The sequence below is a fragment of the Equus caballus genome, chromosome 7 (genome assembly GCF_041296265.1).
Source record: "Equus caballus isolate H_3958 breed thoroughbred chromosome 7, TB-T2T, whole genome shotgun sequence".
Taxonomy (NCBI): domain Eukaryota; kingdom Metazoa; phylum Chordata; class Mammalia; order Perissodactyla; family Equidae; genus Equus; species Equus caballus.
Window position 1 is genome coordinate 94,166,724 of NC_091690.1, and position 26,403 is coordinate 94,193,126.

At 38.8% G+C, this 26,403-nt stretch overlaps 1 protein-coding gene and 1 long non-coding RNA gene across 8 annotated transcripts in view; both read left to right on the forward strand.

Annotated features, from left to right (window-relative positions):
- The window catches only part of LUZP2 (leucine zipper protein 2), a 457,863-nt gene that overhangs the window by 242,474 nt on the left and 188,986 nt on the right, over positions 1–26,403 (forward strand). The gene's annotated exons all lie outside the window — the stretch shown is intronic.
- On the forward strand, positions 3,923–7,812 carry LOC138925060 (uncharacterized). The gene is made up of 2 exons (XR_011440740.1): positions 3,923–4,050; positions 4,536–7,812. It is a non-coding gene; the product is annotated as an uncharacterized lncRNA (long non-coding RNA).

Sequence of the window (26,403 nt, forward strand, 5' to 3'; positions counted from 1 at the left end):
TTTAAAGAAAGTTGATTATAAAAACAATTTAGGATTTATATCCAGTGAGCGTGCAAATTCACAGCATGTTGGAAATATTTTGAAACAATTACTTAGGCAATTATAAACTATTTTTCCCCCTCAGACATGTAGAAATACCACTGCTTAGAAGGACAAAAGTAGGTATCATGGGTAGGAAGAAAACTGGCAGAGTCAAAAAACAGACACAAATACACCAGCTTCAAATCACATCTTTGACACTTACTATTTGTGATACTTAAATGTTCTCATCGTTTAAATAAAAGCAGTAACATCCAACCCCACAGTTGTTATGAGGGTCAAATGAGGTAACAGTTATGAGAACAACTATCATTGTGCCCCTCCTTGTTCTTCCTAATAAATGTTTCTTATTAATATATGGCTGTTCACGAACTAAACATTATTCCACTCTCAACATATTCTTTAATCAGCTGTTGTGTGGGAAATACATATAGTAGGCTGAAAAATGGCCCTGGACACTGCACATGTTACCTTATAAGGAAAAAGCGTCTTTGCATATGTGATTAGGTTAAGGATCTTGAGATGATGAGATTATCCTGAATTATCCTGGTGGACCCTAAATGCGATCACAAGTATTCTTTCTTGACACACACATGGAGGAGAGGAGGTGGTTGGAAGACATTGCAGAGAGAGATTTCAATATACTGGCCTTGAAGAGGGAAAGATGCCGCCACAAGTCACTGAGTGCCTGCAGCCCTGAGAACCTGGAAGAGACTAGGAACAGATTCTGTTCTGGGACCTCTGGAGGGAGCGCTGCCCTCCTGACACCATGATTTCAGCCTGGTGACTTCTGACTTTTGGCTTCCAGAACTGTTAGACAATGAATTTCTCTTGTTTTAAGCCACGTAATTTGTGGTAACTTCTTACTGTGGCCACAGGAAATTAATACAGTAAGGATCGGATGGGGCAAGCATCCAGGTCATCATTAGCAACAGTATATGATGGCAGATTCTGCTCCTATTAATTTTGAAACTGAACAGAAACACTGGCAAGAATTCCAGTTGTCCATGTGATGCAATTTATGGATGATGGTAAAATATCCATCTGCTTAATCTTACACCATAATCTATTACACTCCCACTGGGTCCTGGGCGCTATGCTGCAGTGAGGAAATAAGAGCAAGAAGATTTCTTAAGACTTTTTGCAAATCTTCGTCTTGTGTGGGAAAGGCTTCTCAAAACACACAGTAGAATGATATAATAGCGATGTAATATATCTGAGGGACCAAGCATTTCAATCATCTACTTCATACAAATAATAGTGAGCAGGGAATTTGCTAGCACTGGGGTATATAACAATGACAATGACGATGATGATGACAAGAACAGCTGACACTTTATTAGTATTTACTCTGTGTACACGACCTACCAGCTGGGGCCAGTCCGTGTATTACCACGTTAAGAGCTTTACATACATTATTCCACTCAACTTAAGCAACTATTTTGTTTGTTTATTTCGTGTGTGTTTTTTACTGTAATGACCTCTGGTGCATGGAATTGAATCAGTCATGATCTGTGGTTCCTGGAAAACCTTCATCAGGTGACATTGGTTCTGCACAGTGACTTTTTAAAAAATTTTAGTGATTTTTTCATAAACACTGGTAAAAATACCAACCAACATGCGAGCTGGACTTTGCCAAAAATCCCCCTTTTAGCACCATCATCCATAGTTTTTCCATGAAAATATTGAGGATAGAGAGGTAAAAGTTACCCAGTCAATCATGCAGCTGGGTTTCAAACCAGACTGACACAAGAGCTGATCATTTCAGCTAATCCTTTAGTTCCGTGAACTAAAGCTCATAGTGTGGATTCAAGGAACTGAGTTCAGTCTTTCATCATTTTTGCATTAAGCCTAATTAAAGTCTGAAAGTTTCTACCTCTTTTAAATGTAATTTCAACCATCAACTGAATCCCCTCACTTTTTTTTTTTGCTGAGGAAGACTGACTCTGAGCTAACATCTGTGCCTATCTTCCTCTACTTTATATATGGGATGCCTACCACAGCGTGGCTTGACAAGCAGCACCATGTCCGCACCCAGGATCCAGTCCAGTGAACCCCAGGCCACCAAAGTGGAATGTGCAAACTTAACCGCTGTGCCACCGGGCCGGCCTCTGAAACCCCTCATCTTTTGTCCCTTCTTTCCTTTCCTCCTCCCACTCCTGTGAATAGTTTATTCATGTTGATATAGTTAAAAGCATAGGTTTGTTTCAACCTCAGAAACTTAGTGAAACTTAGACACTTAGTGAGACATTAGTAAAGAGAAACTTTTGACACTCTGCGCTGAGATAAACATTTTACCGTTGTTGAGACAGATTGAACCTGCCCTACTTGGCCCCTCCAAACAACATTGTGTCCTTCTCCCCCTTCTGTCTGAAAGTTGCAGATGGTACCGCTAGATGGAGCAATGTTCTCCATCATCACTGAAACCTGTGTTCCGAGAAGTTTGTTAACCACAGATAAGAGAAAATTCCATTTCCTTTATCATTTTCCATTTTCTCAAAAAAATAGACCCCTTAACACATCATGGTGAATATTAATAACCTAAAACTGATATCAGGAAATTGCAGTTGAGTTGCTATTTCACAGAAAATTTTTACACGTTGAGAACCCCGTGCCTCTAAAACCGTGTCTTACACACTATTTAAATTGAGCATTTCACATCGACTTGTAATCTCTTCTTTACTTGAACTTTTTTTTTAAAACGAGTTGTCTTCCTCCTGCTTCTGAAACTTTAATATACATGAGAAGCACTTGGGGGTCTTGTAAAAATGCAGATTCCGATTAAGAGTAGGGCTTGTATTCTGTATTTTTGACACGTTCCCCAGTGCAGCCAGTGCAGCCAGTGTCTGTACCACACTCTGAAAAGCAAGGCTCTAAACAAGTGGTTCTCAAGTGCTCTTCAGTGGGTATGTGCTGGCTGCTAATGCTGACTCGAGAACTTCTTTAATGTAGAGGTTCCTGAAAGCTCTTTAGAGATCCGGTATCAGTACGTGTGACTTGAGCCTTGGCTGTCTTCCTTTCTTAAATCTAGGTAAAAGGGGTTCTGTTGTTCAGATGAAGAGTTCACAGAAATGATGGAGAAGGCGCTGCCTTGGTTACTGGGGAGGACTGAGACAGGAAATCATCAAGAGCTGCCTCTGCAGCCCTAAAAGTCTGGCCTGAGGGCAGGTGTAGAGGGGACAGTCCACAGCCTCCCACGGGTCTCATGTGCACTTACCGGCCGAGGAAGAACAGGCCAGCTGATCAAATGGTCTGCTCTGTACTAGGAGCAAGAGAGAATTCCATGATGCTAAATTCGGAGGTACTGTTAGGACGGAATGCTAGATAGCCAAAGCGACCAATGGACATGGTGATATTATAATAGGGGCTTAAATAATTTTATAGTCACAGAAAAAGAAGGCATCTGACACGTCAAGAAACAAGATCCAGATTTGGGAACCTCTGCTCTGAAGCATTTAAGCCTCCAGGCCTCTGCTGTGTGGCTGCCTCACTTGAATCATTCCTTCCTTTCTCCTTCTCTTCCCTCCCCTCCTCCTCCCCTTACCCCCTCTATCACCTCCTGTATCACCCCCAGCACTACTGTTTAGTAACCCAGCGCCTATCACCTAGCAGATATTCAGTCAGAACTTGTTGACTAGTATATTGTTAGCTTGATATATTTTTATGATAAAACTTGTCACCAAAGAAGGAATGAAAACTGCCACTGCCATTCCCGTGGCGAGCATGTTGCATGTGTCATTGCACTTCTTGGTGTCAAGCCCTTTTATATAGGTGATTTCACTTAATTTTTGCACAGTCCAGGAGTTGAGCAGACGCATTCTGAAATGGAAGAAGAGACAAAGGAAACTAAATCTTAGGGATTCTCCAAGGTGCCTCATTCCACAGGGAAGGAGGAGGATGGAGCAGGAACCAGGCACTCAGTGTTCCCTCTCCTTCCAGGGGCTCCTCTCGCTCCCTCTGTTCTCCACGTCACCACCACAGGCTGAACTGAACGTGAGACTAACCACCTAGGTAACTGCCTCTTCCCTTCTTACTACATGTCACCTGCAGGTGCCCATTGTCTAAACTCTCTATTCTGGCCGCAGCTGGGGGAGAATGAGCCTCTCTTTGTATCCTTCTTAAAGCTTTTTCCGTCACGTGGGATGCTACACCTCTCATATTCCCACAAATTTCTGCTTTTCTAGAGAAGATTATACTTTTGTTGACAGAGTGGAGAACTGCTACTCTGGGCTTTCGGGAAAATTACACTTACCTTTTTATTCTAAACAAAACTCGCAGAATTTTATAACTTTTCTCACAATTCAAACTTACCTGATAAATGTAGTTGCTAGATATAATGAAAAAAATCAAACCTATATTGATTATTAAGAGATGAAAAAGGATTTTTTTTTTTTGAGGAAGATTAGCCCTGAGCTAACTATTGCCAATCCTCCTCTTTTCACTGAGGAAGACTGGCCCTGAGCTAACATCCATGCCCATCCTCCTCTATTTTATAGGTGGGACGCCTACCACAGCATGGCTTTTGCCAAGCAGTGCCATGTCTGCACCCGGGATCCGAACCGGCAAACCCTGGGCTGCCGAGAAGTGGAACGCTCGAACTTAACCGCTGCGCCACTGGGCCGGCCCCCTAAAATGGGATTGTAAAGAATCTCAATTATCAGCTGATATTGTATATCAAAATAAGGTTCTAATATTTTCCAAGTTTGAGGAACAGGGTTTCACATCAAAATGGCTGCACTAGTATGGGTTTTGAATTATTTTACTATAAAAAAATATAATCCTCTCTTGTGCAGTAATGGTTGGATATTTGGTCACTGAAAGATAGTTTGCTTAGGATAGGTTTTATTTCTTAAACTACATATCTCAAACTAGTTCTTGTAGATAGTCTCAAAGGTTCATAAATTTCATACATGTTTTCAATTTAAGAACACAAATTTTATGTATTGTATTCTTTTTTTTTTTTTTTTTTTGGTGAGGAAGATTGGCCCTGAGCTAACATCTGTTTCCAATCCTCCTCCTTTTACTTGAGGAAGATTGTCAGTGGAACTAACATCTTTGCCAATCCTCCTCTCTTTTTTGTATGTGGGACACTGCCACAGCATGGCTTGATGAGTTGTAGGTAGGTCCATGCCTGGAATTCAAACCTGTGAACCTTGGGCCCCTGAAGTGCAGCACATGAACTTAACCATTACGCCACCATGCTGGCCCCTATTGTTTTCTTCATGTATGTATACTACTTACCTATTGTCTACCACTTACTGCCTCCCCTGGTCACCAGCAGAATTTAAAATAAGGTAGTCTGGTGTCCGCCATATGTCTGCTAATGTTGGCCAATGTCCATCCTCTTGGTCTTCCATTTGGTTATAGAACAAATGCATTTTAGCTGGAAATTTATACCTACTTAGCTAGGAACTACATTTATTGGCCTCTCATCATCTTTTGCAGTTAGGGCCACAAGGCTATGTTCTGGGCTGTAGATCCGAGCCAAACCCTGAGTCCATGGCTGTATAAAAGAGAGGAAACAGTTGCTCATTTTTTTTTTAATCCCAAAGATTTTATTATTTTCCTTTTTCTCCCCAAAGCCCCCCAGTACATAGTTGTATATTCTTTGTTGTGGGTCCTTCTGGTTGTGGCATGTGGGACCCTGCCTCAGCATGGTTTGATGAGCAGTGCCATGTCCGCACCCGGGATCCAAACCAACAAAACACTGGGCCACCTGCAGCGGAGCGCACGAACTTAACCACTTGGCCACGGGGCCAGCCCCTCGTTGCCTTTTTAGATAGCTAATTCTTTTTGACTAAGTGACTGGGGTACACCTTTTTTCACTATGACTGGATGATAAGTTCTTGCTCAGTCTGGAAACTCTTTCTGGAAACTCTTTTTATGTCCAAAATTGTTCTTTTTTAAAAAATAATATCTCTTCCACATCTTATTGAGAGAGCTTCTCATCTTCCGCTTTTGGTCAAATCAGGCAAAGTATTTCTTCATACCTGGATCTTCATCCTTCACCTTTTCTGGAGGACTTAGCTCCATCCTGTGCTCTCTCGGAGCCGGGCTGATGCCCCATCTGTGTCTGCTGGCTGCTCTGCACTTCTTGTCTCCCCCAGTTATCACACTGTCTGTGGGGGGAGGGGCGGGTACCAATTTGTTCTCTTTTCCTCCCCCGTTTGATGTAGTGCCGGATACTTAAAGCATACCTGACCTCAGTCCTCTTGGTATACCTCTTTTTTCTTTTTGGTCGTTATTTTTCTTTTCAAGATCAGCTTTCTGGGAGGTGGAGGTTGAAAACTATTTTGGTCAGAAGGAGATTTCCCTAAACTACTGGGATTTTTTAAAACATAAATTTATTAATATAACTTTATAAAATGTGAATTTTATAAATAGCGCCATCTGTACAGCTCCTGGGTCTGTCTTGTGTTGCACCATCAATATGCCCCTCGACACAGAGCTCGAGACTGAGTGAATCCCTTCAGGTTCAATGTCTCGTGAGTCAACAGAACACAGCACAAGCTTGTGTAAGCAGACAGAGAACTTTCTTTTTTCAATTATGTCAGAGGCAAGGTTTTTAAGACAGGTAAGTTCCCTTCAGTGGATACAAAAACTCTTTTTTTAAATTCTACTTTTTTCTTTTTATTTAGCTCATAGCTTTAGAATCCTTAGCATTTTACCATCGTTAGTATTAAGAATATCTACCAAAACTTCTTACTTTTTAATTGCCAATCTTTGAAGATTTCTTTGGGAGAAAAGTGCTGACGCTAATAAATTCTAAGGATGCACTGTCATCAGTGTATTTACTGAGTAGTGTTTTGGTTACATTTGTTGTAAATATCCTCTTCTTCCATCCTTTGAAAGTTGCTCATTGTGCCGCGGAAAGGTAAATAACTTATCTGTTTCCTTTTAAAAGCAAGCTGACTTCATCGTTTAGCAATAATGACTCAGAATCTCCAATCTGTTGGTTTTATCACAAGAGTAGCCTCTGTCTCTAAAGCCATGGGGTCAAGTACTGTGGATTTATGAAATTTGTGTTAATTCAAAGGGTGTCTGAGTCCTCCACCTAAACAGAACATAGTGAATTGGTGGCTATATAGAACTAGTTCTTATTGCACTATATGCTCCCAACCATAGAAAGATAGAATCTGCACAAAAGTCCAATTTTGTGTCACCCTTATCTTCCAACATACCACATTTTGGAATATGTATATGATTAAGCATATAATGCATACGCATAAATAAATATATATGTTTACATATATAAGTATCCAGATATTAGATAGAACTCACTTAGGATCCGCCTTTTGGGAAACTGAGTAAACTGATACAAATACAAATTTCACAGCTTTGTGAAAGTGTAGAGCCCCCTCCAAGTGTCTGCAGGCTCCACGCCTCGCACATATTTTCCTCCTGACAGCCAGACACCATTCAGGCCAATTTTTCTTTGAAAGACACCTCTGTGACGTCTTTTCAGACCCCTCCCATGTAAACTGACTGACTTCCTCATCTGCTCCCATCATGGTGGTACGTGGCTCTCTGTTGTAGCTTTCATCACGTTGCTGCCTGGTTTCTGGTAGTGTGGCTGTCTTATCTGCTACACTCTAAGTTCTTCAGGGCAGGAAAGAAGGGAAGAAGGAGGAAAAAGGAGTTAAAAATCTAAGGCGTGAATAAATGAGTGGCAGGTGGATTTATGATTAACGATGTGTTAAAAACGTGTGCCAGCTTATTGTAAGCATCGATATGTGAATTATTAAATAAAGTGTGGACCTTTCTTGGAAAAGTTTCACTGAGTAATTCAAATGGTCTCTGCCCTCTGAAGACATTGTTATTTACTCGGGAGTATTAATGATATATCTGTCCAAGTGTCTGATATTTATTAGGAAGTTTAATGAGCTTGACAAGATGACCCTGGTGGGCTATTCAATCCTAACATGTTGTTATGATATGATTGAAGTGAAGAAGCAACATTCAGTTAAGATAAACAAATCATTATATCTGACGATCAAATCGTGGCTGAGCTTCTACCTAAGTAATATTATCTACACCATTAAAGCCACAGGAGGTTTCAGACAGCATCTAACCCACCATTCTCCTTTTACAGATGAAAAGTTGCAAGCTGAAAAATGCTAGGCTCACTCTGTGTATTTGCTTTCTTTCAAACTGGCTCTAGTTATAACCTTCAGAAACAGTAGACATAACTTCCTGCAAGTGTTCTCCACATGTGATTATCTGAGTTTGTGCTTACGGCCTCTACGTTTTAGCCCTTCAGGGAGAGTCGAGGGGCGTGGCACTGAGCACACACTGTATTAATGTATATTTGCTAGGTGGGTGCATTTGTCCCCCACTCGTGCTTGGTAAATGATTACATTTTTTATCTAAGCTCCCACAACTCCCTGAGGATTGTAAAGAGATTGTAGTGTGTGACTCAAGGAAACCTAAAAACAAGAAGCATGTTACCTATTCCATGATTTATACTTCATGAATTCTGTGAATAAATTTATATATATATTTAATAAGACCATTTAAAGGGTAAATTTATTTCCCAATTATAATTGCATGCATTCATGTTCAATATAGAACGAAAAGCTGAGAACTAATAGTAGAAAATTATATTCTATTATCTTACCATGGGAAAAAATTGATAAAATATATGGTATGAGCATAGCTAACAAATATAATCCTGATCCCCCTGTAGATGGGATATATTACGGTTTTTTCCCCAATGAGTATTTATACAATTATTGTTATGGAACCAAAAATTTTTGGTAGCATCAGATTAATGGCTTCTTATTTATAACACCTCTCCCTTGCCTAAAGAAATTTATCTATTTAATGAATTATCTACCTATTTATCTAGATAGATAATATATAATGATTAGAAAGACTAACTCTACCTTGAAATGAATTACATAATCACCACCGTTTTCTTCTATATATTTTTGTGATAAACCAAATTTTCAATGAGAAACACATATATTAGTAATAGAATGATGCTATTTATATGTTCTATAGTGGAATCTGTACACTTAGAAAATGACTGCCATTAAAACAGAAGAATTGACAACTTTTCTTATCCAATTCAAGCCCAGTTAACCAACATGACTGAGGAATGAGAGCGTTGATTGAATGTTCCTGTTGATTCAGGTTGCACAAGCTCTGACCCATGCTCCTTGATCCCTTGAAACGGTGAAAAGAAGGCATTATTATTTCAACAGCTGTAGTTAGGCATCTTTCTGAAATTCTGGCCAATTAAGTTCTAATAACATTAAGCTCCTCTATTTTGTGTCTTCCAGAGACTCAAGCTCAATACTTAATTGTCAGTTGTGTTTTTCTATGACTCAAGATGTTGAAGTTAAGATAAATTGAAGTGAACGTATGTTGGTTGTAAACTCAGCAATCTTGGGAGGCTCATTCTTATTTCCTTCAAATATAAAATAGAAATAATCATAATAATCTACCTCATAGACTTACTGTGAAAACAAATTTACAGGAAGTACTGAGAACATTCTCAGGTTCATAGTCAGCATCTTATTAATATTAGCTATAATCACCATAATTATTTGAATTAATAGTAAAATAGATAAAATTGCATAATACTGTCAAGTGATTTTTCATTTATATTTATTAAAAATATCAGGGTGAGCAGTGCTAGGACTGTGGAGGAAAGCTTGCAGCTGATATTTCTAAAGTATCCATTTCGGATTAGTCACAATTCTCATGATTCTCCTCCTCACACCTACCCCTATTTATTTTCTCTGCAAGATTCTTCCTTTTCTCACATTTATTTTCTTTGTAGTGGCTTAAAAGCAGATGGAAAAGTCAGGTTCATATTTAATAATTGTCGTTACAGCTAACAGAACCAGGTTCTCAATGCAACACACTTGGTTGTGGTGTACCTGGGGCATCAACATAAGGTTATTATCAAAAGCATGTTACTGCTGATACCGCCTGTGTGCAAAGCCCTGAGGACGCAGGAGCTGGTGTCTGGAACATCCCCCGAGTGGAACAACTCAGCTTTATTCATTAATTCTCCTTGCTAAACGCCGTTTCCAACAATCATATAGGAAACTCAAAAACAAGATAGCATGATTAGGACTGGACAGAGAAGTTCTGAAAGAAAGTTTTATTATGTTTTCACAATGATTTAAAGCACCACAGCATGCAAAAAGTTTAAGTTAAGAGATGAAAGGCAGAAATTAAATTTATGTATGGAATATTTCCAGCTTTATCTCCAATTCTATTTTTCATCTTCAACTCTATTCTATATCTTCAGTAATGTGTCTATCCTTGTCATATATATTGTGTCATATGTATGTATTTATCCAAATAAATATTTGTGTATATTCATACATACATGCTTATGTGTGCGTGAAACTTAGATCCCAAACTTTATTTCTCTGACTATTAAAAACGTGTTATTTTCCTAAGTGTTGTTTTTTAAAAAATTCCATTATCAGATGTAGGATTGTATATTAAGCTTTCAGTTTTTAGAGAGGATTGCCATTTACATGTTCTCTTTACAACATGTCTATTTAGGGAATCACTTGTCAAACAGATTGTTATTCTACCATTTGGCACTCTTTCTATAAACAACTAAATAGATGTCTTTTAAGAGTAAGTACCAAGACACGACATTTATATTACTGACCGTCAATGTGTTCTTATTTTTAGTTAATGAAAGATCTGGTGCTCATTTGGGGTTTTTGGTTTATAGGTTAGTTTGGCCTTGATTGCCAGACATACACCCATTGATCTCACAGCCTTTTTACTGTCCCTTAATCACTTCGTGTTTTTGTGTGTCTTCTTTTTCCGTCCCAGATTGCACTACTCATCCTAATAATCATTCCTTGAATATTCCCTCATCTCACTCGCGCCTCCTTTCCTTCGCCATACGCTCATGGCTCAATCCCAAATTTAGTTAAATTTAAACCTCTTTATGTGTAGCCCAATGCAGGAGACTGTGACTGTTGAAAATAAGCCTGATGACTGATCTCATTTTGAATTCATGGTCCATAATCTTCAGTGGGCCCTTACTGCTGCTAAGCAGTCCTGCAGCCTTGTACATTGCATAGTCCATTAATTCTCCCCCTATGATAGATGCCTATTTTATACTTCCTTCTCTCTCTTCAAACTTCAAACTCCTCAACCCACGCTATCTGTTGATATCCCAGTATTTCAGTCAGGGCTCTCCAGAAGAGCAGAACCAACAGGAAGTGTGTATGCACGTGTGATTTATACATGATATCTTCTATATATGTTTATAGAGACAGAGAGAGAGGGAAAGAGAGACAGAGGTTTATTTTAAGGAATTGGCTCACGTGATGGTGGAGGCTGGTAAGTACAAAATCTGCACGGTAGACCAGCAGGTTGGAGACTCAGAGAAGAGCCAGTGTAGTTCAAGTATCAAGGCCGTCCACTGCAGAATTCCTTCTTGCTTTGGGGAGGTCAATCTTTTGTTCTATTCTTCCTTCAACTGATTGGATAAGGCTCTCTCAAATTATGGAGGCAATCTGCTTTACTCAAAGTCTATCAATTTAAATGTAAATTTCATCCAAAAACAGCCTGATGGAAACATCCAGAATATGGTTAGACTAAATATTTGGGCACTACGGACCAGCCAAGTTTACACATAAAATTAACCACCAGATCCTGCTTCTTATGTCATCAAGAAAATAGAAGCCATCCATGTTCGATATTGCTCACTTACTCTTCCAGGTCCACTTTCCATCCATTGTTACACTGCTGTGTGCCCCATAAATCTGTGTTCGACTTGTTCTCTTGTATTTTGGGTTCCGCTTGGGTTTAGCCAAGGGGAACCCGTGAAGGCAGATGAAAGGGAGCTGGATAGTGAGGTCTGTATATTTGTGTACCCTCCATACATGGTCAACTAGAGCTGTCAGGATTTTCAACCAAATCTCACAGCTCCTCTCAAGGTGTATCTCTCTATTTAACTTTCTTCTCTTGGATTTGTGTCTACTCCCTTCTCATGCTTGAAGTAGTCACAGCTTTAAGCTACTGCGCTACCTCTCATGGTTCTCCTTCAGACTCCTGCATCTTGGCAAATACTCCCTCAAATAAAGCTACTTAAAGTGACCTTATGTTGATTGTCCCATCTGTTTCCTGATGGCACCCTGATTAATACATCTTAAGAAGTGATCTTTCATATGCTCCCAGCACATCTGGCAATCTATTTGCATTGTTCCCCATTTACTCTGCCGTCACTCCTTCTGCTAGGTAAATTACCCATGCTGTTATCTCAAGTCAGTCCCTACACTTGCACATGGATCTGTACTCCACTCATACTCAAGGATATTCAATAATCATCTCTTCTCTCTTGTGTATCATCAGCTTGTCTATTTCATAAATAAATACCATGCTGTTATATCATCCATCTTTGAAATAACATAGCTCAAGCCAACATTGCCTTACAGTTACTGCCTTATTCCTCTGCTCCCTTTAGTAGCAAAACTCTTTGAAAGACTGTCTATATTCTCACACGTATTTTTTATCCTCCAAATTCACATTTGAAACCATGCCATAAAGATAGCTCTTTCCTTTCAAAGTCAATAAACTCCATACTGATAAATCAAACTGTTAGTTCCCAGTTCTCATGTTCATTCAATTATCAGCAGCATTTGCAAAACTTCACCACTCCTAGAGACTTCAAACATTTGCTCTGCTTGGCTTTCATGACTCCGTGTCTCTGGGCTCTGTTTCCTTTCTCACTGCCCATTCCTACTCAGTCTCCTTTAGTAGCTATTTCTTAGGTTTCCAGCTATTTCATTTTGGAGGACATTAGACCTCAGTCTTCAAAGCCTTTCTTTTTCCCATCTACATTTACTCTCTAAGTGATCTTTTCTGTGTCAAGTTTGTGAGTAGCATTGACCAACGTATGCGACACATTTTTATATTTTCTGCTCAGACCATTACTTTGAACTCCAGATACTTGCATCTAAGTGCTTACTCAACACTCCTATTTGTATGTTGAAATGACGTCTCAAACTTAGGAGATTCAAAAGCAATGCCTCCTACTATCTTTCTCATATAAGAAACTTATTGAGACAAACAATTTGTAGTCATCTTTGATGCCTTTTCTTTTTCTCACATCCCGCATATGAAATCCTTGTTAATGTTTCAAAAGAAATAATGGGAATCTCACAGATGCAAGCTACATTAGTGATTCTATACTATATCTACCATTTTACATTATTGTCAATATTGGTTGAGTAAACAATCTTATTCAAATCAGATAAATCTGTCCTATGTTTTTGACTGCCATATTTTCAAGATTCCTTCCCATTATAAATTTACATTTATCTTTAAAGTTACACCTTTCAATGGACATGATGACATTTTCGGTGGATTTCTATTGTGGTTTCTGTATGATATACATAAAAATTTTCAGGAATACCTGGTAAATATATTTTAGCAGTATTGTGTCATGATATGAGAAAAATTGCTTAAAATTCAGAGACCAATGTCAAACTCTTTATTTTATTCTGCCTACCCATCACTATTGTATTTATTATTCTAAGTACAATTGAAATAAACAAATGCTTAAATTCTTTACTTTGAATAGTCTTTTATTTGTCTTTCATTCTCCATAACTTCTATTTAAGGTATATTTTAATTTTAAAAAGTTTTTTTCTGAAAATCAGTACTAGCATGCTAAGCCACAGGTGTGATGTATTTTTTTTTATCTCTCTGTCGTGATAAACTGAATAATTCATGCATTACGTATGTGCCCACTAGGTTTCCAGAGCTTTGGTTCTGTGTCACAGGGAACAAAGAACCAGTGATAACTGACCGTGTCTTCCAGGATCTCACAGTGTAGTAAAATTCATATAACACCTAGCAAACTTCTTTACTGGCCATCAAAAAGGGTTAAATTAGCACCTTGGTTATATTAAGTAAAGAACTTACTAGGAGCAAACGGGGAACTGTTTATGAATCAATATTTTAGTATCTCCAGACTGTAGTCCTGTTAATTAGAGAGTCTTAAAATTTTCAGAAACACTCTTTCTGTGATCCAAATTTGAAACACTGAAAGCAGTAAAGTTAAGTGAGCAGAATCTTTGGTATGATAAAAGTCAAGGATTTTCTCCTCATGCTCAGGTCCCTCTCTGAGTTTCTTTTTTGTCCAAATAGAAAGCAACGTCTCTCTTTTGTAACTTTTGAGAGCTTTGAAATGAAATCCTCCACTTTACAATTATCCAATTATTTCTTCTATGCATAGAGCAATTTATTTAGCTCTTGTAACCTATCTTTCCTACACTTCTATTTTCAAGGATGTGAAACTTTGTGAAAGGCATAATACAACAAAACCACTTCTAGTACTGTTTATTGGGCACTTACTGTATGTGGGGAACTGTGTTAGGCTTTTTGCATGTAATACCTCTCGTCTTTATAGCAACCAGTAAGGCAAATGTTATAATCTCTCACTTACAGGAAAATGTAATGACCCTCAGTGAGATTAGCATGTCTGATTTTACCCAAATAGTAAAAAGCAGAGACTGGATTTGAACCAAAGTTTATGTGGTACTAAAATTCAGATGTAACGTTAAGCAACAGTTTCCTCTTGTCAAGCTTTGGCACCTTTCTTATGCCCCATATTTCCCCGCTCCTATCCACAATCAAAGCACTATGGCTGTTTCTGCGCAAACTTCTTGTCTCCATGGCGGCCTTGGGATTGGTCCCCGCTCCAGCCAAAGCTGTAGCCCAGCTGAGACAGAAAGCTTCCCTTGAAGCATCTTCCACGACTTGTACTTTTGGTTATTCTCCCTCTTTTTCCTCAAAAGATCTTGGCTTCTTGTTTCCTGGAAGATGGGTCCTTTCTGGATTCACTGTTTTCCATTGCCTTATTGTTGAATTTCAGTTCAATCTGAGTTTGAATTTTAGCTGAACAACTTATTTGACGGCTAGTTTCTTTATAGTGCTTTACTTTGATGCCCAGTTAAGGATTCAGCATCCCATGGTGATCTAAGTCTCATAATGTACAAAGATTGGGTTTTTTTTCCCCTGTGTTATTGCTGATGTGCTAATTATTGATATTTCAACCTCCTCACCTAGTTTCAAAGTTTGGCTTTAAAATATAGAACCATTGAGCATTGCAGATGTGCCGTCCATTGTATGGTTATTTGATTAGGATTTTCTCTTGTGATTTATTTCTAAACAATGCTGGGCAATCCTGTGGGGCTGAGTCTATACTCTACGGGCACTTCCTTCACATGTAAATATGTCCTACTAATGCGCCACCTGCAACTATCTGTGGGTGTGCTCTGCTTACAGATGGGCTGCAGTGAAAAGATTTGTGTGGATCCTTCTGATTCTTAGCTGTAAAAGAATAAAAAAAATTCCGACCAAATCTTGCCAAAGAAAAATTGCACTAGGCAAAGTACAACAGATGTGGAAAACTTTATTTGAGGCTACTGCAGTAGGAGAGAGAGGCCAGAAAGGTATGAACTCAACTCTACTGAGACAAATGGCAGGAAAGTTGTTAATCTCTGGGATGAGTTAGTGGAAAAGAACTGGAGGAAGGTAGGGGTGAGGTTGATCAATGGGATGTGTAGGGCAATTGAAATATTTCTGAGTTTGCAAATGTTTTTCTCTGTGATTGGGCCACTTGTGTTTGCTAATCACTGTCATACAAGTTAGGCTCCTACCTTCCCACAGAGACTGGAAGATAAGGGAGCTATGTCCCCCATGTCTATGAGGAAGATAACCCTGAGTTGTAAAACTGGCAAGAACTTTTAAAAGATTTGCATCTCAAAAGGGCAGAGAAAGAGCTTACAATTAGAAGTTAATTAAGAGGAATTCCCTAAGAAAAGGGAAGTCAGGGCCTAGAGTCAGGAAGAAACCTGTTGGGGCTGGCTGGTGGTGCAGTGAGTAAGTTTTCATGTTCTGTTTTCAGGCAGCCCAGGGTTCCCAGGTTGGATCCTGTGTGTGGGTGTGGCACCGATTGGCACACCATGCTGTGGTAGGCGTCCCACGTATAACACGGATGTTAGCTCAGGGCTAGTCTTCCTCAGCAAAAAAAAAGAGGAGGATTGGCAGTACTTAGCTCAGGGCTAATCTTACTAAATAAATAAATAAATAAATAAATAAATAAATAAAATAAATAAGTAAAATTTACCTGAGGGAAAGTGTTAGGGCTGTTTTGGTCCGTCTCACTACCTGTAAGATATTGCTCATCATTCATAACATGCTTTTACCAGCTGCCTTGAGAGATTTTATCTTCTGCAGACCTAGTCGCGAGGGGGTTCTAGTTACATACATTTCCCCTTTTGTGTTCTGATTACCATTAATCATTTGTTAATAGAAAATCAGAAAAGTGCCCTTTCTAAAACTGAGTTTGAAAAGAAATTAGAATATGTTTTTCTTAACTCTGACCTTGCGTTTGTCATTTCAAGTAACAGGTAAAAATAATGCCTTTTCTCTATCTGATTCTAAGAAGGTTAAGAATCTAGCCAAAGAGCTTGGCCTTGTTAGCCTTGTCAGGTCCCCTTAGCTGACTTGTATAGAATTTGAGAAGAAAGTGCCATTAAACCCTGACCCAGCAGAAGAGAAAAATCAAAATATTTGTAGGAAGGAAAAAGTTTTCTTCAAGCTTATTAGGGTCCCTTGCTAGGTCTGAAAATTAGACGGACAAAGACAGATTAACAGGAGAAAAGCATGCAAATTTATTCAATACAAGCTTTACATGACACAAGAGATTTAAAAGGAAATGAACATCCAAAGAAATAGTTAAACCTGTGTATTTTTATGCTACACTTAATGAAGAGTGGGCAGTCATGTAGAAACATGATAGGTTAAAGAGTATGAGCTCATTGTAGTCAGCTGGGGGATACTTACCAAGGCCTGTTTGTTAGAGTTCTTGATGTCCCTTTGTTTTCAGAGATAAGGATGTTCCTTTCCTCTGCGTAGAGGGAGGGTACCTCTCACAGGAGAGTTTTGTGACCTATACCAAGAAGTTAATTTTAAGATTACAGATTTTTAGAATTTGAATGGATTTGGGGATCATTTGGCCATGAATAACATCTTTGATTATTTGTGTTGAAGATAGTGGACAGATGGAAGTTAAATTTTGTTAAAACTGACCCAGAAAGTAGAATTCAAATTTAGGTCTGTAGGGGAGTACAATTTGTCGCCCCAAAATATGCCTCTTTGGCATAAGGATTATTTTAGGCTGGTTATTTCTAAGAAAAAGCAGACTTGGGAGAATCTCTGAGAAACAAGTAGAAGTTACCCTTTGTAAAAGATAGTAACATTTGTAAGGGAAATCTCCGTTTGTATGGATATCTCCCTATCTGTACCAGGAAGAGGAAGATGGCTAAATCTCTAGAAACTCTTATCAGTGGAGAAGGCAAGGACTTAAATCTTCATAACAACCCTACCCATGCTTACTGTGCTTTTCCTGGTAACCTCCCATAACTGACACCCTCCTACCCCAACACCTTCTTTTGACATTTGCTGGGGATGGTATTTAAGGTGGTGGCTTTGGCTATTTTTATGAGTTACTCAGTTTTTCTGGGTTTCTTCTATGTATTCAGGAGGTATGCATGTTATTAAATTTCTATTTGTTTTTCTCCTGTTAATCTGTCTCAGGTCAATTTAATTCATAGACCAGCCAGAAAAACTTAGAAGGGTAGAGGAGAACATTTTTCCTGCCCCACAGTTCCTTAACCTCCTAGCCAATTTCACTCTTCAAAGTGTTTCTGCTTTTTTGAGGCAGCTCATGATTACTTCTACTTATTTCTTGATCACTAACATAGTGATCACATAGATAATATGATGATTTAATGTTGAAAAGATATCATTATGAATGAGTTTATGTTATTTTATACCATTTGCCATCACTTCGGTAATGAAACTGTGATTTCACTTCTTCAGAAATAGTTTTCTTCATCGTCTCATTTGTTTGTTTGCCTTTTGACTCTGATTGTCTTCTCTTGGGAGTAATTGGTAAAAGGTCAGCAATAAAATATTTATTTTTATGTTCAGAAAGTTCACTAATTATTTACTAACCATAACTGATATCTACAGCATTAAAAGAATATAAGAAATATGAATAAAACCATAAGAGCAATAGCAATTAACAACTCTACAAAGAATACATCTTACAGGGCATTTTTATGAGTTTTATTGCATATAATTCTCCTAATGTTCATGTGAAGGTAAATGTATTAACCTGATTTCACTGATTAAGGAACAGAGGCTCTGATAATTTATAGGAATAAGTGTAAATGTCACAACTAAACCAGACCTTCTGACTGAAACCTGAGCTCTTTACAGGGATCTGTGCAGTAGGCACGTCAGTATTTTAGTTTCTTACAGTTTCTCTCCTCTATTTTTATGGTGTTCTTATGTAATTTGGACTTTGAGTCTTGATATCAGTTAGCAAGCTCTGAGAAACACAGGGCACTAGACTACATTGTGATTATGTGACACACTGTTGTCAATGAATGAGAGGCATAAACTGAAAGAGAAGCAAAAAGTCTATTTGGGATCTCAAGAATTGCAATTCGGGAGACACCGATTCGAGTTTTGGGAGAAACTCAAATGTGCTCTGAGGAGAACAAAAGAGTGAAGAGCTTATAAAGGCAAAAAGAGATAAATGACACAGGCTATTCTGCAAGATTTGTGATTGATGCTCCCAACCACCATTGCTTCTTGGCTATACGTGATTGGTTGCTAAGGCCATCTCTAAGGCAGAAGGTTTTCATCTATGGGAGTAAGCGTATTTCTTGAAAGAAGGTCAGGATGACAGCAGTGAAGCGCAGTTCAAAAGGTTACATTCCATCTAGGTAGAGACGTGGTGTGCGTGCCTGAGCCCCACTTCCTTAATGGTCTCTCAGCTGCAGTATAGAAGCCTTAACACATGTTACTCTATTTTATTATGGTTGTCCACATTGTCAACCTCTCATCTCCAAGCACCCCAGAATTACACACCACCTCACTGTGTTGTGCAAATGCCTACATGAGCCTGCTTGACTACAGAGAGCACTGACTTGTAGTGACTGTGATCAGGTTCCGTTGACTGAGTGGTTATGAACCAAACTCCTTACTGTGTTGTCTAAGAAGTTCCAAGAAATTCCTTTCTCTCCGTAGGCCAGCGCCTTGCCTTTAAACACTGCATAAGACTACTTGGAATTTTCTCATGTTGATGCAAATAATCCATAACCAGTCTATAAATCAAAATTGGGGTGAGTTTATGAGCCAGATCTGAGGACTAGCCTAGGGCCTTCCTTCCCCAAAGAAGGAAGGGCACCAAAGAAGTCGGGTGTACAAAGTGGTTATAGACAGTCTTGGAACAAAGAGCAGACATCACTTGTGATAGGAATGTGCCTTTTACAATAGTCAGGAGGTTGCTTTGCTGGCACAACAGATCTATGGTCAGCAGATCAGGGTGGTCACAATTCGAGCACAGCAATCAATTCCTAGCCTAGGGAGAGATGCTTATCCTTAAGGAAATTCCAATGTGGGGCAAGTTATTTCTTTATCTTAAGGGCATTTGTTCTTGTCTTTGGGACGTAGCAAATGCTTGAAGCAGGTATACAATGCATGCTCAACGGCCACATCAGGCCCTTTTGGAAAAACAAGGTCAGGCTGAATTAGTTTTACACCAAATGGCTTCCTCATATACTCCAATATATCCTATTGTTTGCCATTTATTTATCACTCAAATGCTACAAAGCTTTGTCTTTTGAGTACAGCTTTAAATTTTGGACCCAGGAAGAATTCATGTGAAGCACAGTGTAATGATTAGACTTGTTAAACAAGCTGAAGCATACTTTTTATGGATACAAATTGCTAGGATGCTTTCAAGACCTTAAGCAAATGGGCCATGCAAAGCAAGCTGCATTCTTCCAATATCACCCAGGTTTATCTTTTTTAGTAACTTTATTAGAATTTTCTATGGTCATCATCATGTTCTACCTTTCTGTATTCTCTGCCACCTTTCCAATTACACCTTTTATTGGGCAATGGGTATGACTTTATTTTATCATTAAACACTAACAACTTGCGATTCACTTTTCCAATTGATATAGGTTGCTTATAAAAGCTGATATCGACTACAACTATTATTTGGTTTTAAAATGATAACCATTACGTGTGTATGTGTATGTGTGTGTGAGAGCAAGGGATAGAGAAAAATAACAGACGTGATAGTGAAAGAGAAGAGGTCCAGCACGTACATACGGCACGCGTGGCCCTGATTGGAATGCCTGCAAATCACAGGACTGGCTTGTGATCGGGCTACTTGGTGAGCTCTGGTAGCGTTCAATTTTCGATGGGCCGAATTGGACTGAACTTTCTTAGATGATAAAAATGTAGACTCCTATGATAGCTTTTTACGTGAAGTATTGCTTCAAAGTTGAAGTGGTTTAGATAGTACACGGAATTTGTTTGTTTTGAAGTGCATATCTAGCAGAGCTTAGTTGACTGGATTATGTAGATACATAGATAAATAAAATAAATCCTTTGGAAGAATAGTGTAAACTCTCTATGTCTTCATGTTTTATCCTGTATATGAATATCCTGTATATGTATATGAAGGAAGCAGGGCTAGCTTTGGAGACAACAGAGCACAGTGCTAGGGGTTCAGACTTTCAACTCAGATCATCTATGTTGAATTTCCAGCTCTTCGCTCACTAGCTGTGTGACCTTGGATGAGTAATTCAAACACTTTCAGCCTCAAACTCTCATGAATAGTGTAGAGAAAGCAATAGTACCACTCAGAGGGCAGTAGTGAGACTTAAATGAACTCATATGTATAAAGCACTGAGATTAGATGGCGCGTATACTAAGAACTGAATAACTCTTAGTCCTTATTATTATCACTTTCTAATATAAAATAATGAAAGATTCTGAACTTTCATCTTTGTTTGAAACACCTTTTTTTGGCCTATGTCTTATTACTCATTTTTTGTGTACTTTCTAGTTGCCACAAAAAACCCCACAAGTGTCATTACTTTGTAGCTACCCCATGTCCATAACTTTACAACCTAACAATATACATATCCCCTATCTTGGTTAGATCTGTCCACTGACATTCTCTCATCCCTTTGACTAGTATTTTAATAGGTCTTGTCAAGTTTGTTATCATTCAAAAGCATATTTTTATTTCTATAAAATAGTTTCTTAATGGGATGCTATAGGTGTAAAACTAAATAGTGTGAGTAAAGTGTCTAGTACCCGGCAAAGGTGGCACGAAAATTTATAAATATGTGAGTCCTATGGGACGTAATCAAATTTGAAGATGAAACTGTGCATATTTTCTAAATACCGTGTTTGTGAAGCAAGCATGCTGTTTTAAACTTAGGTTGCATGTTTCTTGTGCAGGGGATGGTGTAGGCACGGAGATGTTTGGAGGACGAGCATCCCCCTCAACACCTCATGGCACTGTCCCTGGCGCCCAGCACATAGAAAGGAGTTAAGGAATATAAATTCCTTTCTCATATAGAGATGTTTTTTGTGTTAATTTAAATCTTTATTTTAAAAATTGCACTTTTATTTATCAAAAAATTTGTGGCATCCCACAGAGTCTCATTTGACTCAGAATTTATGATTAAATTTTTTAATGCAAGAGATGTAAAAATTTCGAAAACCACAACTGATGATGATGTCAACGAAGATGCTGCTGATGATAATCTTTTCTTGAATACCTGAAGTTTGGCAAACACTAGGAAGTTGCTTTTATGTGAATCATCTCATTTAATCCTAAAAACAATTTTGCAAGTTAAGTATTTCGTTCTTCCCATTTTACACAAGAAGAAATTGGAGCTTAGGGAGTTTAAGAATCTTATTCAAAGTCAGAAAGCAAAGGACAAGATTTAAAGCTGGAAGCTCTTACTCCTACTGGTAAACCTACCAGGCTACAGAAAGATGCTCCCCATCCATTCAGAGAGGATAATTTCATTATCATTAGCATCTTAATTTCATATTGCTAAAATAACAACAACTTTTAGAATTCATACCAGAATATCTCCAAAACAACTGACTTAGCCTAGGACTTCTATTTATTGACAAAATTCTCTTAAAAATCTTCTGGCAAGACACTAATAAGAATTATGAGCAAAAGTTGATACAACTTAACATATTGCATCTTTTTCCTCATTTATTGTTTTCAAGACATTTTAAAGCCTTCTTTATTTGTGAGAGAAAATAATGAGGATCTAAGTCTGATATGGCATTAAGAAAAATACAAAGTAAAGAGAACATCTGAGAACGGGACCAATTTTCCAAATATGATGACTCATAATAATGGGAGGAATTCTGCTCTGTTTTGTGTTATTAAAAAGAAGTCTTTTTTTTTTATTGGCTCTGCTGCTCTGTGAAATACACAGGTGCTTTTGTGTGTGTGTGTGTTTATTTTCTTATTTGAAAAGTTGAAATATAATTAGCTTTTTTCTTTGAAGCCGTGGGCATCTTATATTTTTTGTTACTTTAATTAAGGAACTTGCAATCAATTTTTACCACAAAAGGCAAGGAGTCCCCTAAGATCCCATCTGCCTTGTGGGCAACACTAAATCCCAATGCACAGGGGACGTTCAGCCTAGACTTCAGACAGAAGGTGTGCCCTTCCCTCTGCTGACTGGGCTTCTAGGCTGTGGGAGCCTGGAGCTCTCTACCCTGCCTGCCTAGCATCCCCTTCCCCCTGCTTCCCAGCAGGAGAGGGGAAAGGCTTTTCTAGAGCCCGGGAGAGTGGAGTGAGGGAGAGAATCAGCTGCATGTCTGGCTTCTGGAGTGGACCCAAGATGCATTTCCCATAAAAATAACGTTCTACCTGGTGGGCAGGAGTGGCTGAAGCAGTGCCACTCATGCAAGAAGTGAACAGAAGAGCTAGACTGATTTGCCTGGGGGATCTTCCTCCCTGTTTAATGCTGTTCTGGAGGAAAACAAGTTTCTGAGGGACCCACAATTTACAAGCTAAGTTTTATTACAGTGCTGGAAGCTTCACCCACTGCAGAGAAAGTTGCTTCATCATTGCAAAGACTGTGTTTTATTGTCATCTTCTTCTCTTTCTGCTCCTCCTCCTCTATCATCATCATCATCATCATCATCATCATCATCATCATGGTCACTATCATCTTAAAAATAAGTCTCCCTAACTGAACCCTTTCAGAGTTCTGGGCACTATTGTAAGTGCTTTATCTATATGAGCTCACTCAATTGTCACAACATTCCTATGAGTTAGAAATACTCCTTACCTTTACCTTTATATAGAGAGGAAACTCAGGGACACATGTGAGGGAGAAACTTGGATGAGCTGTTAAACTCAAACCAGGCTATCTGACTTGACACTGTTTCCCTGGAGAGGATTAGCTCTTGGGTCTCGAGTCTGGCAGATGTGAGTTTGAGTATCGGCCGTACCAAATACCAGCTTTGTGACTGTGGAAAACTTACCTCGCCTCTTCAGCCTCAGTTTTCTTATCCATAAAGTGGGAAAAATAATAACAACTATGTCCTAGTAATGTTGTGGAAATTAAATAAAATACGTGGCAAATCATTTTGTTTCCTGGCAGTGAGAATTATTATTAGGATATAAAAGTAATGATTTATTATTACATTTTTAAATCAGAAAGAATTAAGCAAATTAAGAAAATTTGATGTTCCCTTAAGTTTAGGCATTGAGCATGTCTTGCTGATTGATTGCTACAGTAAATGAGAATTTTGATAGGAGTACTTAATTAGTTTATCTAATTAACTATACAATCCTAGACATCATTGGAAATAAAGTAAGACAGGAGTCCAGATTCAATCTTTTCAATTCCATCCTGGAGCACTCAACAGCCTCTTTTTCCTTTGTCCTACCTCCCATACGTCGCTCTCCACCCACCTTCTCTTCTCTTGTCAGGATTGGGTGCTGGAAAGGAGAGGACATTTCACCTCCCTTCTCCTACCCATCCTCCAGACACACGAGTGAAGTCCTGAAGGTAGTAACACGAACACTTAACTCTTGCTAAAGCATTCTTAGCAAGGCTTTGTTGGGAAATTCTTGTATAACGACTTTGTGGCATTCTCCTCCTGCCTTACCATTAATCCTTGACTGTGTGTCACATTATGTTGTACTGTGATGTCGCTTAACACTACCTTACAACTTGACAGAGTCAACAAAACCACCTGGGTATGTGACATTAGATTACTATCCAAAATTGCTGAATGGAAGAGATGCAGGACCACAATCCAGGCAGGGGATGCTGAATTCCCTGGATGAGCGTGTTTGGAGATGTAGGGAATGCAAGGTCCACGTCCCACGTTATATCCACATACCTGCCATTCAACTCAACAGATATGCGGAGCTGGGGGAGGGTGGAGTGAGGGAGAGAAGCAGCTGCACGCCTGGCTGCGAGCTTTGCTTTCCAGATCACATGCACATTCATCTCCAGTGTTGTTCCTGCTGACAGAGGGGGCAGCACCTGACAGGACTGGTTCTCTGGAATTTGATTTTAGGCAGGTTGGGAAAATCATGTAAATTATAATACAAGCCCGGGTTGAAAGTTCCTGAATAATAAGGAGAATAAAAAATAAACTGTTTCCTTCAAATGTGCCTTTCCTAGAATTCTTCCTCAAACCCTGCAAATAGCATTTGCTTTGTTGGAACCTCTTTTATGGTTATATATTTTTAGTGTCAAATATATAACTAAAAGCTACTGTGAATTCTGTTTGCATTTACCACCAGATCAAAATGATTTGTAGCAAAAATGCAGAATAGATTTAACCTTCCAAAGCCCTTTATGTTTCAAGTTACATCATGAAATCTTTCTTTCTTTTTTTTTTTTTTTTTGAGGAAGATTAGCCCTGAGCTAACTGCTTCCAATTCTTCTCTTTTTGCTGAGGAAGCCTGGCCCTGAGCTAAGATCTTGTGCCCATCTTCCTCTACTTTATATGTGGGATGCCTACCACAGCATGGCGTGCCAAGCCGTGCCATGTCCCCCCCAGGATCCGAACCGGCGAACCCCAAGCCACTGAAGCAAAACGTGCGAATTTAACCATTGCACCACTGGGCCGGCCCCTTTTTTTTCTTTTTCAATTGTACTTGGCTCCAAAATATGAATTTACTAAAAGAACTTTTATTTATAAAACAATTTTCTCTGAGGTTTTCTGTGTTGCAAGGGGATGTTGCTCCTGCTGAATCAATGTACAACCCTTCACTTCAAGAAGGTGCAGATCAAAGAATTTCCAGAAATATTCTCAGCAGGGGTAATTTTTAAAAATCATGGCTGCCAAGGGACTATTATTTCCTTGTTCTAGTAAGAGAGCCACCTACTTCCACAGCCCAAACCCCCAATACGTTATCAAGGTCCCTTAGATACTCCGTTAAAGATATCTTTTATTGAAGTCTTCTGACTGTCATATGTTCATTAATAATAATAATTTCAGGCTGTAGTGATGTATTGTGTTCTGAGAAGATTGTGTTAAGCATTTTGGATGTGTTAATTATTATTGAACACTACAACAATATTGTGGATCATATGCCATTATTATTACTATAATGATTTTATAGATGATGCTTAGCATGTGGTCCAGGGTAACCCAGGTAATGAAAAAGAGATCTTTGGAGACAATTCTGATCACTACTCATATTGCTTCGCAAAGGAGACTGAGAAAATGCCACTTTGGTTGTTTATTAGAAGTAATTTATAAGGATTCAGGTAATAATAGCCCAGAGTGGGATATATGCAAAATTTTCTAAACTTTATCTCTTGCTTTTTAAATGTATGAAGGATATGATCTAATGAAAAGAGCCTAGGTTTTAGGGAAATACCTGGTCCTGCCATTAAATAACAGTCTCAAGTTTGGAAAATTACTTAACTTCTCCGTTTCCTCATCAGTAAAATACATTCAATGATACCTACCCCAAGCTGTTTTTGTAAGTACTAAATTAAAGTATATAAGTAGCTAGCAGAGTATATGGTAGAATCTCGATATGTGTTATTATAATCGGATTCATAAAAAAGCTTTTCCTACAAGTATTCAAAGTGAAGTGGAGGAAGTAAAGAGAAATGAATATTTCCAAATCATTGAGCAATCTAAAAGCATCAAGAGGTTAGAGACAGATGTCGAGATGTGTCAAGCAGACACAAAGCCAGTGCCATGGACGAGACAAAGAAGCAGGGGCAAGTGTCGGCAAAGTGGGGAGTCAGTGGATTCACAGGCTATTCAGATGAAGCCCAAATTTGTGGTTAGTCTCCCCATGTTGGGAAGGGTCTAGAAAGCACCCTCCGACTTCATCCTCATTCTTTTAGGAACATCTCTTGGTTTTGCTCCCAGAAAGAATTAGCTCAGCAAACATTTATTAAGTGACTCATGTATTCCAGGCACAGTGATAAAAGGGACTGGAGGCTTGCCATCTGAAGAAGTCAGAAGTAA